Below are 19,421 nucleotides of genomic sequence, written 5' to 3'. Positions count from 1 at the left end.
GTGAAGAGCTGAAGCGAGCGATTCTAGACTCTTTCAGGTGAGGTCAAGAAAAAAGCAGATTCCAGTAACGTGAATAGTTCTGGGTGGTGAACGGCTGTTACCATACATTGACCTTCGAAGGTAAGGTTTGAATGGGTTCCAGAGTAGATTCTACAGTTGTGAAAAAACACAGTATGAGTTTCAGTTCTTTGCACTGCGTATGCTAATTTGCGAATCATTGTGTTGAACTCGGATCCGTTCAAAGGTAGTGAATTATTCATGTATAGTGATTACGAAATGGACTTAGTTTTCGCGTATCTTCGAAGACAATTTAGTTTGGGGATTTTGCTACCATTCTCATAACGCTCTCAACGTAACTTCATTGCATTTTAGAAGAATATTTCTGTCTATAATACACATGTTTATCGCAGAAACACATTCCGTTTATTTGAGATGTCCATTCTTCAATAAACGTTATTGTTGTTGCCTTCAGTCCCAAAAATGGTTTGATGCAACCCTCCATGTTACTCTATCTTCTGCAACCTAGATCATTCTGAGTCTGGTCACTGTTTTCTGTTTTCATCTCTTCGTCTCCTTCTACGATCTTTACCAGCACCCCCCCCCCCTCGCCACCCCCCCCACCGTTTTCCTCCAGTACGAAACTGATGATCTCTTGATGTCTCAGAAAGTGTCCTACCAACTGATCCCTTCTTTTAATCGGCTGTGCCACATATTTCGTTTCTCTCCAATTTTATTCTGTACTTCCTCGTTAGTTACGTTATCCAGCCACTTAATCTTCAGCATTCTTCTATAGCATCACATTTCGAAAGCTTCTGTTCTCTTTTATCTGAAATGTTTGTCGTCCATGTTTCACTTCCATACATGGCTATACTCTATACAACTATTTTCAGAAAAGACGTCCTGACACCTAAAACTGTACTCGACGTTAACAAATTTCTCTTCTTCAGAAGTGCTTTTCTCTCCATTGCCCGTCTGCATTTTATATCGTCTCTACCTTAACCATCATCAGTTGTTTTGCTGCCCAAATAGCATAACTCATCTACTGCTTTAAGTGTGTCGCTTCCTGATCTGATTCCTTTAGCGTCACCCGAGTTCATTTCATTCCATTACCCTTGTTCTGTTTTTGTTGATGTTCATCTTGTATCCTCTATCTAAAACACTGTCCGTTCCGTTCAACTGCTCTTACAACTGCTTTGTTGCCTCTGACTCAATCAAAACGTCATCGGCAAACCCCAAAGCTTTTATTTCTTCTCCCTGAACTTCAGTATCTACTCCATATTTTTCTTTTGTTTTCTTTACTGCTTGCTCAGTATACAGATTGAATAATATCAAGGATAGGCTATACAGCCCTGTGTCACTCCCTTCTCAACCACTGCTTCCCTTTCATGCCCCTCGAATGCCATCTAGTTTCTCTTAAAATCGTAAATAGCCTTTCGCTCTCTGTATTTTACCCCTGGCACCTTTACAATTGGAAATAGAATGTTCCAGTCAACATTGTCAAAGCTTTCTCTAAGTCAGCAAATGCTATAAACGTAGGTTTGCCTTTCCTTAACCTATATATTATGAGAAGTAACTGGGTAAGTATTGTCTCACGTGTTTCCACATTTCTCGAGAATCCGAACTGAACCTCCCTGAGGTCGGATTCACCGAGTTTATCTATTGTTCTGTAAAGAATTCGTGTTAGTATTTTGCAACCAAGACTTATGAAACTGATAGTTTGGTAATTTTCACACCTGTCAGCACCTGCTTCTTTTGGAATTGGAATTACTATATCTTCTTGGAGCTGAGGGTATTTCGCCTGTATCATATTCTTGCTTACCAGATGGAAGAGTTTTGTCAAGGCTGGCTCTCCCAAGGCTACCAGTAGTTCTAACGGAATGTTGTCTACTCCTGTGACCTGGTGTCCACTTAGGTCTTTCAGTACTCTCTCAAATTCTTAACTCAGTATCATATCTCCCATCTCATCTCCACCTACGCCTCTTCCATTTCCACGATATTTCCCTGAAGTACTCAACATTATTCAACATAATTCTGTCGTCTACATCAGTTGCAGACGCATCTGTTACAGATGTTAAAATAGAGCCTTTGTTTTCAATTATTCGTTTAATTTTTATTTTGTGTTTCTGTGTGTTTTATTAACTCGCAATTCTAGCCAATGCATGGACTATTTGGCAGCAGGATCACAGCTAAAGAATATTTACTGTAGCGAGTTGGCTGCAGGACGTGAAAGCAGACGTGCGCCGCTCGAATCTATGACTACATCGAACTCTTCTTTTTTAAACAGAGCCGTGCATAGCCCAGGTACCTAAAGCATGAGTAACCACAAATAAAAACGCAAATATTTTGCTCGTATAGGACGCTGTTTGGAAGATATTCGCTAGCAGTAACATTTAGGCCAAATTGTAATTGGGTTTCTTTCGTCCCGGATATGAGTTAAATCCTCTTAGAATTATCCTGGAATTCTAACACTTTACCAATTCTGCGATCCATGTCCCAAATCTGTAGCATGATGGGCAGTATGAGTCGGAGCTCTGAGCATAAGATTTTGGAGCACTGGCGTGCGTGAGAATCGATAGCAGAATGTGGGTGCGGGGAAGTTCACCGTGGAATCTCAAGAAAGGAGAAGAAGACTACGCGGAACGTGCTGAGTTCAAGTTTGCAGCGGCCAACAGCAGCCGAGGCCTGGACGCGGCTTTGGCGGCAGTGGTGGCCATGGCAATGCTGGCCATTGTCGGCGACTTCATCAGCATCGGGGAGCAGAAGTACAGCAGAAGCAGACAGCATGGCTGATAAGTAATTTCATCGATACTGTTCAAATGTGTGAACCTGTGGCATCATCGTCAGTGATGGAGCTTCCAAGAATTAAGCAGTCGTCCAACTTGCGTGGCCGCGAGGGATTAGCCGAGCAGTCTGAGGCGCTACAGTCATGGACTCTGCGGCTGGTACCGGCGGAGGTTCGAGTCCTCCCTAGGACATGTGTGTGTGTGTTTGTCCTTATGTTAAGTAGTGTATAAGCTTAGGGACTGATGACCTTAGCAGTTCAGTCCCATAAGATTTCACACACTTTTGAACATTTGCACTTGCATGGTTCAGATAATGTTAGCGGGACAGACAGTAAACCATCTGTACATGGTGATGCACAGTCATGGGCAGATTTAATGAATGCTTCAATTACAACCAATGAATTGTTTGAGAACTGTTCGCTCAACAAATTCTGGGCTGAAGCGAACCAACGCGACATCAGAATGGATTCCTAAACCGACCAAATATCAAATACGAAAAGAGGGCAATGCGAACTTTTTGTGTGCTTGAACTAACTAAACTAACGCATATAAATTGTCCGCTGAGAATGTTGTCGGAGGTTATGACGCTCAAGAGACGAGTATTGGAATATTTACAATGGAATTTTGTCCGCGGTCCGAATTATTCCATTGATGAGTTTTTAGATTTTATTGAGAAAACTGAACAGAGGCTGATACTCATTGCTCATAATGGAAATAGCAGAATGGGAAATAGACAGCGGAACAGAAACGATAATAATATTGACAATAATTACAATCAAATGGTTCAAATGGCTCTGAGCACTATGGGACTCAACTGCTGTGGTCATCAGTCCCCTAGAACTTAGAACTACTTAAATCTAACTAACCTAAGGACATTACACACATCCATGCCCGAGGCAGGATTCGAACCTGCGACCGTAGCAGTCGCACGGTTCCGGACTGCGCGCCTGGAACCGCGAGACCACCGCGGCCGGCAATTACAATCATTATAAGAGAAATAACTACAACCGTAATATTAATTTTCTCAGGGGAAATAGAAACGCCAACTTTCGTAACGAAAATTAAAACTAGGAACGACGATTCGAGGGCAGGAGTCTCATGAAATGCTACGACAGAATACGAGGCCAGGAAATTAGAGATCGCCGCGTATCAGATCCAGAGACGGTGAAATAAACGGGCGTGGAAAAAGTCACGTTATTTAGAAAATTCTCGGAATCGAGGTTCAAATGTTTCAGATGGCTCTAAGCACTATGGGGTTTAACATCTGAGGTCGTCAGTCCCCTAGTCTTAGAACTACTTAAACCTAACTAACCTAAGGTCATCACACACATCCATGCCCGAGGCAGGATTCGAACCTGCGACCGTAGCAGCCGCGTGTTTCCGGACTGAAACGCCTACAATCGTTCGGCCACCGCGGCCGGCTGGAATCGAGGTGATGCAAAACTTTTTTTTTTATGGTGTATGATGTATCGACGGATGTAATGCATGTGTTAAGTAATGAAATTTACGAGTTATCGGTGGTTGTTAGAGTTAAATATGATAAAATATGTAATATTTAGGCAGAAATAAGTAAGGATTTGTTTAAGAATGATGCAGTTCTAAGTTAAGTGGTTAATTGTGAAAATGTTGCACCTACTGATATCGTTAAGTTCAGAGGAAGCGAGCAGTATATTTGATGCTAATGGGGATGATGAAACTATGGGTTATGAGGGTGATTTAAATCTTACAGTTATGTTGGAGGTAGGTGAGGAGAATCTAGGGATAGTTCCTGAAATTGGGGGTTGTTCTGAAATTATAATGTGTATCATAAACATGGAGGAGAAAGGAATGGATAGTGAAAATGAAATCTTGAGGGAACGGTGTTCAGAGAGGGGTGAAATTAAAAATGTGCACTTTATAAGTGAAACGAACGTTGCTGATGACGAAAGAATAAATGAGTTTGTCGATGTAAAAAATGGTTGCCAACAGTAGTCACAAATTCTGATGGTAAACGTAAGAGTCGGTTGATGATTGGAAAATGTGAATAAAAGAGTAAAAGTGAGATTAAAAAAGATATTCACACTGGCGGAATAAATGTAACTGGCAACAGTGGCAGAATCGCACCTTGTAAAAGAAAAACGGTGTGTTTATTGATACACGTGTGTGTGTAAGTGTATTTTCATGTGTAATTTTAAGAATTTTGGGGAGTTTTTTCAGTTCTGTGTAAAGGTTAATTCGGTAAATTTAAGCTGGAAGTAATAAAAATGGAAGCATAATTTAGTCCAAGGAATGAGTAAATATTGGCAACAGTAATCTAGGTTCGAGGAGGCTGGCAGAACAATATTGGATGTGAAATTTCAAATATTCATTTATATGTGTTACCTGTAGTATTTTGGATGGGTTTCTCGTATAATATGTGTAGTTTATTTGTAATTACTCTTCGAACAAAAAAAGCGTGTGCGACTCGACCCTATGGCCACATCGAGCTGTTCTTTTTAATCAGAGCCCAGGTACGTAAAGTAAGAGTAACCACAGGTAAAGAAGCAGCTGATTTGCTCGTATGGAAGGCTGTTTGGAAGAGTAATTTCTCACCAGCAGTAACCGTTAAGTACTGTTGCAGATGGCGCCAACTGTTAATCGATGCGTCCAAATGCTTCAAATGAATCTGAGCACTATGGGACTTAACATCTCAGGTCATCAGTCGCCTAGAAGTTAGAACTACTTAAACCTAACTAACCTAAGGACATCACACACATCCACGCCCGAGGCAGGATTCGAACCTGCGACCGTAGCGGTCGCGCGGTTCCAGACTGAAGCGCCTAGAACCGCTCGGCCACCACCGGCCGGCGCAGAATCGTTGATGGGGAATTATAATCTAATCGTATTTCGGGTGGTGGTAATGAATAGGAGGAAAACTTACGAGCGTGTGTTATTGACTGAGAAATGAATGTAAAAAAAAAAAAAAATAAATAAAAGATTTCCTTCGTCATTGAACAATTGTCATATGTGTTATTTTTAACGGACATCTATGAGGTTACGAAGAGGAAACGCTCTTTGTTAATTGCATCCATACATGTACTGAGGAGTGTGCAGTTGGTAGTTACTTATCTGGCAGCAACTACTCTAACAAGGATTGTGAGACACTAGCATTTTCCAACAGCCGAATATTTCAGGTGTATCAGAAACGAGGACTCATAATTTGTCTCATTGTTTAATTTGTTTCACGGTCCTCAAGTTTTAAATCATCTCAAGGCAGTACGGCTATCAGCACAAAAAACCTCACCAAACATTTAGTGAGACCTATTCGTAATCGAAACCCTTTACTTTATCCAGAAAAGAGTTTCACTCTAAGAGCATAATATGATCGCGACATCTCATAAAGCTTTCACGCAATGTGCATCACACGTATTCGGTTTAATAATGCGTATTTGTTCTATGGCCTTCACAACATTATACATCTGCATCTCGTTGCAACGCATTATATCACTTCTGTTATGTCTCTTGTAGGTCGTACATGACGATTATCTTTTCTCAATTAGATAGTATTATTCCACGAGTCCCACGTCTAAGGTCATTCAAAGAGTTAATTTCCGTGTTGCCTCTTTTCAAGGGATAGTGATATACATAAGAGGCAATCAAAATGTTTCCATTTGAGGGCGTTGCTGCAGCGTATGTGCAACCCAGCGCTATTCTGTTTTGGATATACAGGCTATTCGGAAATTTCCGACAGGGTACAAACTTTTAGGACTTGTAGAAGGGGGGGGGGGGGGGGTACATAATATTTTGAAGAGGAATCCATCATCGTAAACGCCGATTGTTTCAATGCAGATTTGTGAAGTGTCAACGTCTACTGAAGAAGTAAAAATAGTATCTTAGCTTCTTGTCCTGGTAAGCGATAGGGTAGAAAGGACGACGTGTTCTTGTGGGGTCGTATGCAAAGTTCAATTTACGAGACCTCTGTAGAGACAGGCAAAGATTAGCTGGCACGATTTCTGGGCGCTGGGCAAGAAACTGAGGGGACGACAGATGGGATGGAGCCTGTGTACCTGAACATGAACCGTTGGTACAATGTCTGTAACGTTGGTGGTCGCCACAGCGAGCCGCTTTTGTAATCCACCAGTAAAAATTTTATTGATGTCTGTCAATCAGCAGCGGAAAGCACGTTTCAAGAATATAAATAATCAGTCGTTAGCGGCAGAAATTTTTAAATTTCTTTATTTCAGTCTTTGATCACAATATGAATACTTTAGACGATTACCGGTTTCAGTCCACAATGGCCGTCCTCAGATCTTTTTTATACCATGTCCTAAAGTGATTAGGCCATAATGGCATTGTCAAAACATATAAATATAATCAGCATAGCATCGTCATAAAGATCAAAAATAAGGTGTAGAATAGGCCGCATCGTCCAAACAGTCATTATTGCGTTGCAATAAGATCTGAGATCTAAGGATGGTCATTACGGACTGAAACCGGTCATCGTCTAAAGAATTCATATTGTGATCAAAGATAGAAATTAAAAAAAAAACATTTGACAGTATTGGATCACTGTTCGTATACGCGACCATGTCGCAGGTGGTGCACAAATTTTTATTAAATTAATTTCTACAGAAGATCATAAAATTAACCTTACATAGGAGAGCAGACGTCACGCAAAATACTAAAATGGGTATCGAGTAAGAATTTGGTCATTATCTGGGTTGAATCACAGTTAACAGAAAATTAATAACAGTAAGTGTACAGTAATGAAATTTTTACACAAAAATGACATAGCTTGTAAAAAGGGCTAAAGAATGGGTACAATGATCAGGTATCTTTAATAATCAGCTACTGGTGGTGCCATAGGCCAAAGGAGGAGTCGCGCTACATTGAACTTTCCAGTATCTTCATGTAGAGGCCGGCCACCGGATAGGAGTTTTCAGCGACGCAGGTAAGTGAGCTCGTCCCGGCTGAGACAGCCAACTCGAAGACAAGCACGAGGTCCCAGTGCGTATTTACGAGCTGTCTTTCCGTTTAGGATCTCTAACTATAGCTCTTTTTAATACTAGCTGCAGCACAACACCTCTATGCTAGTAACTGGAAACCTTAGCCAGATAACGGCGTAACGTAGGAAAATACAAGTATATTAGGCCCACTGACCAGTATACAAATAGGTGTCCCACGGCGATAACAGTTACAACATATTAAAAAGAAATATATAAAAAAATCATGTACGATAGAAAACACAGAGATATCATGACTAGACTACAAACTTGAGGGAAAAAATGAGCAAGCTACACGTCCAAGTGGTCGTTCTTAACAGCCAGTAAATTTGAAAAAGAGTTGAAATACAGTCAAAAAACAACCTTCTTCTAAGCGGGAGCTAATTGTTCAGCATATCTTTGGAGGCCGGACGGTAACGCTTATAAATTTCTGTCCCTCTGAAAAGATTCATTTTGACCCTTTATCCACTATGTGTAAGATTTCCGTACTAAGTAACGAAAGCCTTGAGTGTAAGTACTTTTCAGATTTCAGACGTTCTGCGAACGTTGATTTATAAGCATTCTCGCCGTCTTTGTTAAATAAATGTTCACAGAACGGAGTCTTAAAATGCCCTTCCTGTTAGTCCTATATAAAAGCATGTGCATACTCTTTACTGAATTTTGTATATCCCAAAAAATGGTTCAAATGGCTCTGAGCACTATGGAACTTAACATCTAAGGTCATCAGTCCCTTAGAACTTAGTTATCGGCCACTCCGGCCGGCGAAATGAAACAGACGTACACCGGAAACAGTACCTTTACGGACATGGATTACTATTCAAAATATTATTTGCTCATTCCCCTTCACAAGGTCAAAAAACTTCTAAAAGGAATTTCCGAACGCCCTATATAAGCACCGACGTGTAAGCCGGGGATTAGTGTGGCTTTCAATTTTTTTCCGACGTGAATGTGGTAAATGCGGACACGTGAACTATGGCCACGTTAGTACCAAATGCGTCGGAAATGGACCAACGTGCTATTCCTTTCTTCACTGCCAAATCTCAAACACAGATAGGTATCCACTGTAAAATTAAAATTGTGTATAGAGCAGCATCTCTATCGAAAATGGCCGTTATGGAATGGTACACAAAGTTCCGGTTCGACACAAGACGCCGAACAATGTGAGAGACCAGCCCCATCCCTTACTATCAAGTGGGAGACACTCGAGCGCCAGCCCTACACTGGTAATCACTCCTCACTGGAGGCTTTACTCATCCCTGGCGACTCTCGGCGAACAACATTTCCCTAGTTCCGATGACGAGGTAGAATATCTTACAAACGTTATTCTTACCGCCGCAGAACGTTCCATTCCTCGCACTTCCTACATGCCGCGCAGTGACCACGTCCGTTAGTGGATTGAGGAATGCCGCGACGCAGTTCGCTCGCTTATACGTGCTGTCCGCGTTTTTAACCGTCATCCTACGATAGCCACTTGGATTCGTTATAAACAGTTGCGTGCACAGTGTCGTCGCGTTCTTCGGGATAGCAGAAAAGCTACCTGGATTTCCTTTACTAGTTCTCTTAACATTTCCACACCGTTTTCCGTCGTGTGGGCCAACCTCCGACGGCTCTCTGCGACCAAGGTACATTCCTCAATTTACGGCCTGACAGTAGCAGATAATGTCATAGTAGACCCTACTGCTATCAGCAACACCGTGGCCGCTATTTTGCGGAGATTTCGAGCTCCATCGACTATCACCCTGCCTTCCTCCATCGGAAACGAATGGAGGAGACTCAGGCGACACCCTTCTCTTCTCAGAATGGCGTGTGCTACAACGCCCCCTTTGAAGGCTCATGCTCTCACTTCATCCCGATCCTCCGCCCCAGGGCAGGAAGGTGTTCACATTCAGTTGTTGCAGAACCTTTCTCTTGTGGGCAGCACTATCTCCTTCATACCTACAATCGCATCTAGGCAGAGAGCACCCTTCCCAGACGCCTAGCGTGAAGCCACGGTGTTACTCATACCGGCCCGGCAAGGACAAACACCTTCCTTCCAGCTACCGCTCCATTTCTCTGACCAGTTGTGTTTACAAGGTGACGGAATAAATGATTCATGCCCAGCTGAAATGGCGGCTCGAGTATCCCAGTTTACTAAGCACTGCGAAGTGTGGATTTCGACCGCACCGTTTTGCCGTTGACCATTCCGTCTCTTTCTCAACCCATGTCATGAATGGGTTTCTCCAGAAATACCAGACTGAGGCCGTGTTTTTCGATTTGGAGGAGGTCTACGACACCAACTGCTGGACTAGTATCCTCCGTACTCTATACACTTGGGCCTTCCGTGGCTGCATGCCCCATTTCCTTCAGGAATTGTTAAAAGATCGAGTTTTCAAGGCACGTGTGGGTTCTGCCTATCGGAAACCTTTATCAAGGAAAACGGTGTGGCTCTGGATTCCGTCCTGAGCGTCGTCCTCTTAGCCATAGCCGTTAACCCTATAATGTCCTGTCTCCCGCTGGGCATCTCCGGCTCCCTCCTCGTTGTCAATTATGCATCTATTGCAGTTCTCTACGTACTTGTCTCCTTGAGTGGCGTCTTCATCAATTTCTCGATTGTCTTTACTCATGGAAGATTTCCTACTTACAAAGCCGTTTGTATGAACTTATGGAGGCGCAATTGGAATCTTAGACCGTCTTTACATCCTGGGTCTGTTACTTTTCTTTTCGTTGGAATTACGAAACTTATGGGGATCATGCTCGATAGGAAATTTTCTTGGTCGTCCGACGTATCTTACCTGGCCGCCCGCTGTACGCGATCCCTCAATGCCCTACGTGTCCTCAGTGGTACTTCATGGGGAGCGGATCGGAACAGCTTCCTCCGTTAGTGTCAGTCCCTTGTCCGTTCGAAGCTAGACTATTGCTGTTTCGTTTATACGTGTGCACGTCCGTCCCTCTTACGCCATCTCAATACTATGCGCCTCCGTTTGGCCATTGGCGCCTATTGCAAGAGCCTGGTTGAGAGTCTGCCGAACTACCGCTGTCATAACGTCGTGAGTTTCTCCTCCGCAGATACGCATGCCGTTTGTCTGTCATACCTGGCCACTCATCCTACGCCTCCTTCGTTGATGACTCCTTTGATCGCCAGTATGGGGCACGACCCTCTTCTCTGTTACCTCTTGGAATTCGCTTCCTGGTCTTCCTCCGGCAGCTTAACTTCACACTTTACCGATGGGTGTGAACCCTTCACCACCTTAGCTTCGTGCAGCGGCCTGCATTCGCTTCCTAAAGACACAACTCCAACCTCGGCCTATCGCCGTAAGCACTTCGCACAGGAATTCGCGATAGTACCTCTGTGTACAGTGATGGCTCTCTGACTGACCGTGGTGTCGGGTGTCCCTTCGTCATCGGCACCTAAGTTTTTCTGTATCGACTTCAGAACACTGCTCAGTATTTACAATAGGGCTCTTCGCCCTGTATGAGGCTACACAGTACATCGGCCGACACAGGCTTTTCAATTGCGTCATATGCTCCGACTCTCTCAATGTCCTTCAAAAGCCTCAGTGTGCTGTACTATGTCCATGCCTTAGTGCAACGGGTACAGGAAACCTGTCACTTGCTCACTCTTGATGGAGCCATTGTGATGTGTAGTTGGGTTTCTGGTCATGTCAATCTGACTAGAAACGAGGTCACTGACGCTGCTGCCAAGGCTGCAGTCCTTGTACCTCATCCCGCTAATTCTTCCACCCCCTCCGATGACCTCTGTGTAGTCGTCTGTCAGCAGGTGGTGCTACTTTGACATCACTATTCGTCCTCCCTTTATAGAAACCAGTTCCCGGGAATTAAGCCTCTCCTATCGGCTTGGCCGACCTTCTCTCAGCCCTCTCCCCACGATGAGATCATTTTAACTAGGTTACGTATTGGGCAGCCAACGCCCTTTGTTAAGAGGTTCCCCCACCCCCCCCCCCCCCCACCCCCCACCACTACGTGCTCATTGCCATCAACCTCTGACGGGTAGCAATTTCGTGACGGGATGCATTTTTTTAACCACTTACGTTCCCGTTTATGTTTGCCGCCTTTAGTTACCGGTCGTTTTCACAAACGACGTGCGAGATTTTGACTGCGTTTTACATTTAATCTTTAGTTCAGGACCTCCGTTTCTCTATGGCGTATTTTATAGCCCATTCTCCAAGTCCCTGTTTTTACCAGTGTTTCTTTTCCGTCAACTGGACTTAACGAATAGTCGTCTTTTTTTCTTCGTGTTCTACGGTTTTGACTTGGGAACGTATGACCCTAGTTGCTTTTGCCCCCTAAAACAAAACAAACGAGATTATCACGTCGACAGCCCTTAAAAAAGGCCTGGAAAGGTCTACGATTCCTGTCGGAGGAGGATGAATGACAGGCAGTTATGGACTTCTTCACGCAACAAGACACGGTGTTTTACCAAACGGTTATCTTCAACCTGGTGCTCGGTGGAATGGCTGCCTCATTGCTCACAGCGATTTTGACTGATTGGAATACGAATTCTGTACTGTACGGCCATCGAACGGAAACTATTTGATCGCTTCTTGTAAACGAACAAAAGCTTTTACTTCCATCCTACTGTAACTGAATTACCTGGAAACACCAATTTATGGATGGATTTATACACTAGGAAATAATGGAAGAAGAATTCTTTTTGCCTTTTTGGTTATGCGCTCTCAATACAGTTATAGATAAGTTTGTCGACACTGTCTTTTTCTGCAATAATATTCAAATGATTGTGCCTTTCCTAATGACAGTTAAGTTTATCTGGAGGAATCCGTCACAGAACCATGTAGTTCAAGAAGCTGATGAACGCAAACTGTTCTCTCTCGAGCCATCCTCATCTCCGTAAAGAGGAAGTCAATTCAACATCCCAGAGAGAGAAAAAAACATCTTTGAGTCACTACACAGCAAAGAGGATATGTTTAAATTATATCATAATAACTTCAAACTTGCTATGCTGGAGCTGTCAAAACGAAACTGAAATATCGCAAGAATATGTTTCTAACTATATTATTTCTTCTACTGTGTCAATTCTAATTTACATGTTTACTATGTAAATACTCCCATTCCGACTAAACTTCTCGCATCCATTTCTCTTTTGTCTGTCCTAAAACCAGTTTTTGTAGTTTATCATCTCCTTTTACTCAGAACTAAGATAGCACAACGGTTATGACTGTGTCTTTTGATCGAGTTTCTTTTATGCTAGGAAATGAAGCGCATCCATGCAGTTTTAGCGGATATTTCTGATTTTAATAACGGGAGAACAAATTTACCGACATATAGAAACTACACTGCTGTTTATGTACACAATCAATGGAAACATTAAACAGATAGCTTAAGCATGGAAAACTGATCTATGTGAGATTCCTTTTCATTACAAAAAACTGGCTGTATCATAATTAATAGCGAAAACTGACACGGGTAATAATATACCATAGCAGGGGCAAAAGGATTCCAGTAAACATGGATTGGCAAACTATCTCTTTGCGAGATAACTGCGAATGATTGTTTACGAGCGGTCGCTGACTTCAAAATGAAACACTGGCTGGTTGAGACAAATCTATTTGAACTGTAAACTATAAACTAATTTCCGACGTAATTCGGATCAAATTTCACTTGTGCCCTACCTCAACAAGAATACAAGCGTTATTCGTGCCGGTGACCGGTTGCATTTACAAGTAAACTTCCCGAAAAGATACACTTCGATATTAATCGTCTTTGAATATGCCGTAGTGTAGAGCAAAATGACAGTCAAATATTTTTTATACGTGCCCTTGCGGTCCTTAAACACCCACTTGAAAAAAATTGAGTTTAGTATTTCTCAATGAACACCACTGAAAAGGTAAGAAAAAAATAAAAGAAAAAAGAGAAGAACACTTGAAAACCTTTTTTTCTAAATCCCTCCGCTATTTTATATCTCACTTCGTCATTTGACAAATAGCAAAACGTATAACGTCAGTAATAGTACACTCAGTCATATGTGACGAAGCAGTATTCCGAAGACGCATTTGTCGGAAATAAGCTAGAAATATCTCCATATTGCCTTACGAGCTCCCGCTATATATCCTCTTCAATACGAGTTGTGATACTGGGTTGTTTAATAAGTATTTCCCAGATAAATAAATTCTCAATTTAGATTCTTTATATATTGTTCTATTATTTATTTTATTTTAATTTTATTTATGTTTTAATCTTGTGTTGTATTTGTGTTTTATTTTTACATTTGCCGTTTATTTGTTGTACAATTTTCAGGTTTAATTATTTTGCATTTGAATTTGTTTCTATATTATTGTTGTAACATTATTATAAATCTGTAAAATAATGAGGAAGTCTAGAATTTTTCGGTTAAAAGAAAATGCTGAATGCACTTTGGTTTTGTGCATCAAGCAAGAGAGTTCCGAAAATCTTACTTTCTTGACAGATCTGGATGGACCATTGTGAAGTCCATTAAAAAAAGGTGAACTTCTATTTTAAGTATCCTTTTGTATCTGTTACCATTTCAACGGCATTCATTCAGTAATACGTAACTCAGTCTTTTTCAAGAGCGTGTTCCACCTCCTTAACGGCCTTATGGGAACATACATAAAACATGTCCCTTATTGTGCACTACACTAGCTACGTTTTGAGATAATCGTTTACAGGCTCTGCGTAATAATAATTTGTTCTTTTTCAAAGTCACTTATCTCAACGGATTTTCGCATTTGCAGCTCACATCTCCACTAGGGTGAAACCCACGTCCCTGTCTGCTCTGCTTAAATACAGTTGCTACTGCGTCATGTCCCCATAACGCCACCAGTCGGCTTCCAACGTCGCGGTGGGCTATGCGAAAAATGTTTTGGCTTATCAGTGTAGTTAGCCCAAAGAAAGATGTAGAGGCTATTAAATCAACAATAGGGCAGCTGAATATGTTTGACGAGAAGTGGTAAGACACAGAACCTGAACAAAATAGAGGACAACAAAGGGACAATGGAAGATAGACAAAAACGAAGATAGCGGAAGCAACAACCAAAGGAGGAATGGCATTAATAGAGGACTGCATAGTCGTGGCTTTCAAGGAAGATGCAAAGACGACAGTAGCAGAAGTTATGGCTTTGTTCACAGCAGTGCTAGGGTGGGAGCGCTAGAGATGAATTAACACATTCTGGTGGCGATCTGCAATGCATGGGGGACGTCCACGACTCTTGACATTAGGTAGGGTTCGGAGGATTGCTTGCTCTGTAAAGTAGTTTGTGGCATCTCTGCCGAAAGAGCACAATACTGGTGCACCCGCAAGTGTTTTCGGAGAACGCTGTTTACTGTACATTGTTGAAGATGGAGCTCCACAGCAGACGACACCTATGATTTTAGACGTTGACACAACGACATCGTCAACTGCAATTCCATCGAGAACGGGACCTCTGGGACTCGACTATCGATCAGTGGAGACAGTCGTCTCTTCAGATGAATGACATTTTTGCTTCAACACATTGAAGGTCGTCTCCACAAGCGACGTTATTCAAGTGAATGGCCGGTCGAAACGTGAGGTCCAGGCTGAAGGGAGCAGTATTATGCCATGAGACTTATTCTCCTGCGTTTGCATATAACCTGTATTACATTAATAGAAGACACAACGGCAGCTGCGAACCACTTGCATCCCTTCGTGTTTCATGTCTTCCAGGACGTTTATATCGTCTTTTACACTACTGGCCATTAAAATTGCTACACCAAAAAGAAATGCAGATGACAAACGGGTATTCATTGGACAAATATACACTCCTGGAAATTGAAATAAGAACACCGTGAATTTATTGTCCCAGGAAGGGGAAACTTTATTGACACATTCCTGGGGTCAGATACATCACATGATCACACTGACAGAACCACAGGCACATAGACACAGGCAACAGAGCATGCACAATGTCGGCACTAGTACAGTGTATATCCACCTTTCGCAGCAATGCAGGCTGCTATTCTCCCATGGAGACGATCGTAGAGATGCTGGATGTAGTCCTGTGGAACGGCTTGCCATGCCATTTCCACCTGGCGCCTCAGTTGGACCAGCGTTCGTGCTGGACGTGCAGACCGCGTGAGACGACGCTTCATCCAGTCCCAAACATGCTCAATGGGGGACAGATCCGGAGATCTTGCTGGCCAGGGTAGTTGACGTACACCTTCTAGAGCACGTTGGGTGGCACGGGATACATGCGGACGTGCATTGTCCTGTTGGAACAGCAAGTTCCCTTGCCGGTCTAGGAATGGTAGAACGATGGGTTCGATGACGGTTTGGATGTACCGTGCACTATTCAGTGTCCCCTCGACGATCACCAGTGGTGTACGGCCAGTGTAGGAGATCGCTCCCCACACCATGATGCCGGGTGTTGGCCCTGTGTGCCTCGGTCGTATGCAGTCCTGATTGTGGCGCTCACCTGCACGGCGCCAAACACGCATACTACCATCATTGGCACCAAGGCAGAAGCGACTCTCATCGCTGAAGACGACAGGTCTCCATTCGTCCCTCCATTTACGCCTGTTGCGACACCACTGGAGGCGGGCTGCACGATGTTGGGGCGTGAGCGGAAGACGGCCTAACGGTGTGCGGGACCGTAGCCCAGCTTCATGGAGACGGTTGCGAATGGTCCTCGCCGATACCCCAGGAGCAACAATGTCCCTAATTTGCTGGGAAGTGGCGGTGCGGTCCCCTACGGCACTGCGTAGGATCCTACGGTCTTGGCGTGCATCCGTGCGTCGCTGCGGTCCGGTCCCAGGTCGACGGGCACGTGCACCTTCCGCCGACCACTGGCGACAACATCGATGTACTGTGGAGACCTCACGCCTCACGTGTTGAGCAATTCGGCGGTATGTCCACCCGGCCTCCCGCATGCCCACTATACGCCCTCGCTCAAAGTCCGTCAACTGCACATACGGTTCACGTCCACGCTGTCGTGGCATGCTACCAGTGTTAAAGACTGCGATGGAGCTCCGTATGCCACGGCAAACTGGCTGACACTGACGGCGGCGGTGCACAAATGCTGCGCAGCTAGCGCCATTCGACGGCCAACACCGCGGTTCCTGGTGTGTCCGCTGTGCCGTGCGTGTGATCATTGCTTGTACAGCCCTCTCGCAGTGTCCGGAGCAAGTATGGTGGGTCTGACACACCGGTGTCAATGTGTTCTTTTTTCCATTTCCAGGAGTGTATTATACTAGAAGTAACATGTGATTACATTTTTAAGCAATTTGGGTGCATAGATCCTGAGAAGTCAGTTCCGAGAACAACCACCTCTGGCCGTAATAACGGCCTTGATACGCCTGGGCAGTGAGTCAAACAGAGCTTGGATGGCGTGTACAGGTACAACTGCCCATGCAGCTTCAACACGATACCACAGTTCATCAAGAGTAGTGACTGGCGTATTGTGACGAGCCAGTTTCTCGGCCACCATTGACCGGACGTTTTCAATTGGTGAGAGATCTGGAGAGTGTGCTGGCCAGGGCAGCAGTCGAACATTTTCTGTATCCAGGAAGACCCGTACAGGACCTGCAACATGCAGTCGCGCACTATCCTGCTGAAATGTAGGGTTTCACAGGAATCGAATCAAGGGCAGAGTCACGGGTCGTGACACATCTGAAATGTAACGTCCACTATTCAAAGTGCCGTCAACGCGAACAAGAGGTGACGGAGACGTGTAACCAATGGCGCCCCCTAACATCACGCCGGGTGATACGCCAGTATAGCGATGACGAATACAAGCTTCCAAAGTGCGTTCATCGCGATGTCGCTAAACACGGATGTGACCATCATGATGCTGTAAACAGAACCTGGATTCATCCGAAAAAATGACGTTTTGCCATTGGTGCACCCAGGTTCGTCGTTGAGTACACCATCGCAGGCGCTCCTGTCTTTGATGCAGGGTCAAGGGTAACCGCAGGCATGGTCTCCGAGCTGATAGTCCATGCTTCTGCAAACGTCGCCGAACTGTTCGTGCAGACGGTTGTTGTACTGCAAACGTCCCCATCCGTTGACTCAGGGATCGAGACATGGCTGCACGATCCGTTACAGCCGTGCGGATAAGATGCCTGTCATCTCCACTGCTAGTGATACGAGGCCGTTGGGATCCAGCACGGCGTTCCGTATTACCCTCCTGAACACACCGATTCCATATTCTGCTAACAGTCATTGGATCTCGACCAATGCGAGCAGCAATGTCGCGATGCGATTAGCCGCAATCGCGACAGGCAACAATCCGACCTTTATCAAAGTTGGAAATGTGATGGTACGCATTTCCCCTCCTTACACGAGGCATCACAACAACGTTTCACCAGGCAACGCCGGCCAACTGCTGTTTGTGTATGAGAAATCGGTTGGAAACTTTCCTCATATAAGCACGTTGTAGGTGTCTCCACCGGCGCCAACCTTGTGTTAATGCTCTGAAAAGCTAATCATTTGCATATCATAGCATCTTCTTCCTGTCGGTTAAATTTCGCGTCTGTAGCACATCATCTTCGTGGTGTAGTAATTTTAATGGCCAGTACTGTAGCAGTAGAGCTGTCCGTGTCTCGGAGCCAGAACTGTCCTACAGTCGTTTGAGAAGCACTGCAGTGAACTCACGATGATGTCTCGGCCACAGAATTCGTCTTACGTGAATCCTATGGAATCCATTTGGTTCGCGATCGAGCGCCATTACAGCCTACACAAGTCAGCGGCTCGTTATTTACTTGAATTCAATGTCCTCTGCGTAGACATCTAACGCCACATATCTCCACAAACCTACCATCAGACTGTCGGAACCCTGATACTCAATGTCAGTTATGTATTTTGTTCCAAAGAGGGACAACAAACCTATTAAGCAGGTGGTCGTAATGTTTTGGCTCATCAGTGTGTGTGTGTGTGTGTGTGTGTGTGTGTGTGTGAGTGAGAGAGAGAGAGAGAGAGGGAGAGAGTGAGAGAGTCTGAATATTTATCAAAATACATAATCAACAGTTTGAAACTTCTGTGGTATTACTTTTATCAACTACAATCCTCACCCTAGTTTTCTTGTGTGTATCCGGCAGTTCTCCCGTGTTTTTATGGAACAATCAGTACGCCGGGAAAGCTTTAAACATCACATAAACCACAATGTACAGTACAGCTCTGCTTCGACTGCTGAATCTTTGCACTGTTACTCCCCACAACGCAACACCAACGACTTTAGTCGTACACAGCAGGCTATAGCACTGATTTTAGGCTAATGAAAATCAGTGTTTGTGTACCATTAGCTGTAGGTAAAGGTTTGCTGTAATTATTGTTATGTTTACTCATATATTTACAGTTGAGTTAGTTGTACGGAACAGCGCCTTAGAAAGCTCGGAAAAGTTTTGGGTATGTTCATCAGTAGAGTTAGTTGTGTGCCTTCTAGCTTCGCAGAAGACGATATTGAGAGAATGCATGATGAGAAAATATACTCCGGTAGTTGAGGGAGACGAAAATTTAATTTTGTTGGCGGACTTAAATTAGTTCGTAGGGAGAGGAACGTGGACTGTGAGGAATAAATAAAGGGGAAGATGCATGGTAGAATTCCTTACAGACTACAATCTAATCTCAGCCATCACTTGAATGGTGAAGCAAGGGTGTACCATTGTAAGAGATATGGAGGTATCTCACAGTTTCACATAGTTTATTTAGTAAACAACAGCGATAATCATCAGATGTAAAACTCTTGGTGAT

This window comes from Schistocerca serialis, chromosome 9 (assembly GCF_023864345.2).
Source record: "Schistocerca serialis cubense isolate TAMUIC-IGC-003099 chromosome 9, iqSchSeri2.2, whole genome shotgun sequence".
Taxonomy (NCBI): Eukaryota; Metazoa; Arthropoda; class Insecta; order Orthoptera; family Acrididae; genus Schistocerca; species Schistocerca serialis.
Note: the sequence above shows the minus strand (reverse complement) of the source record.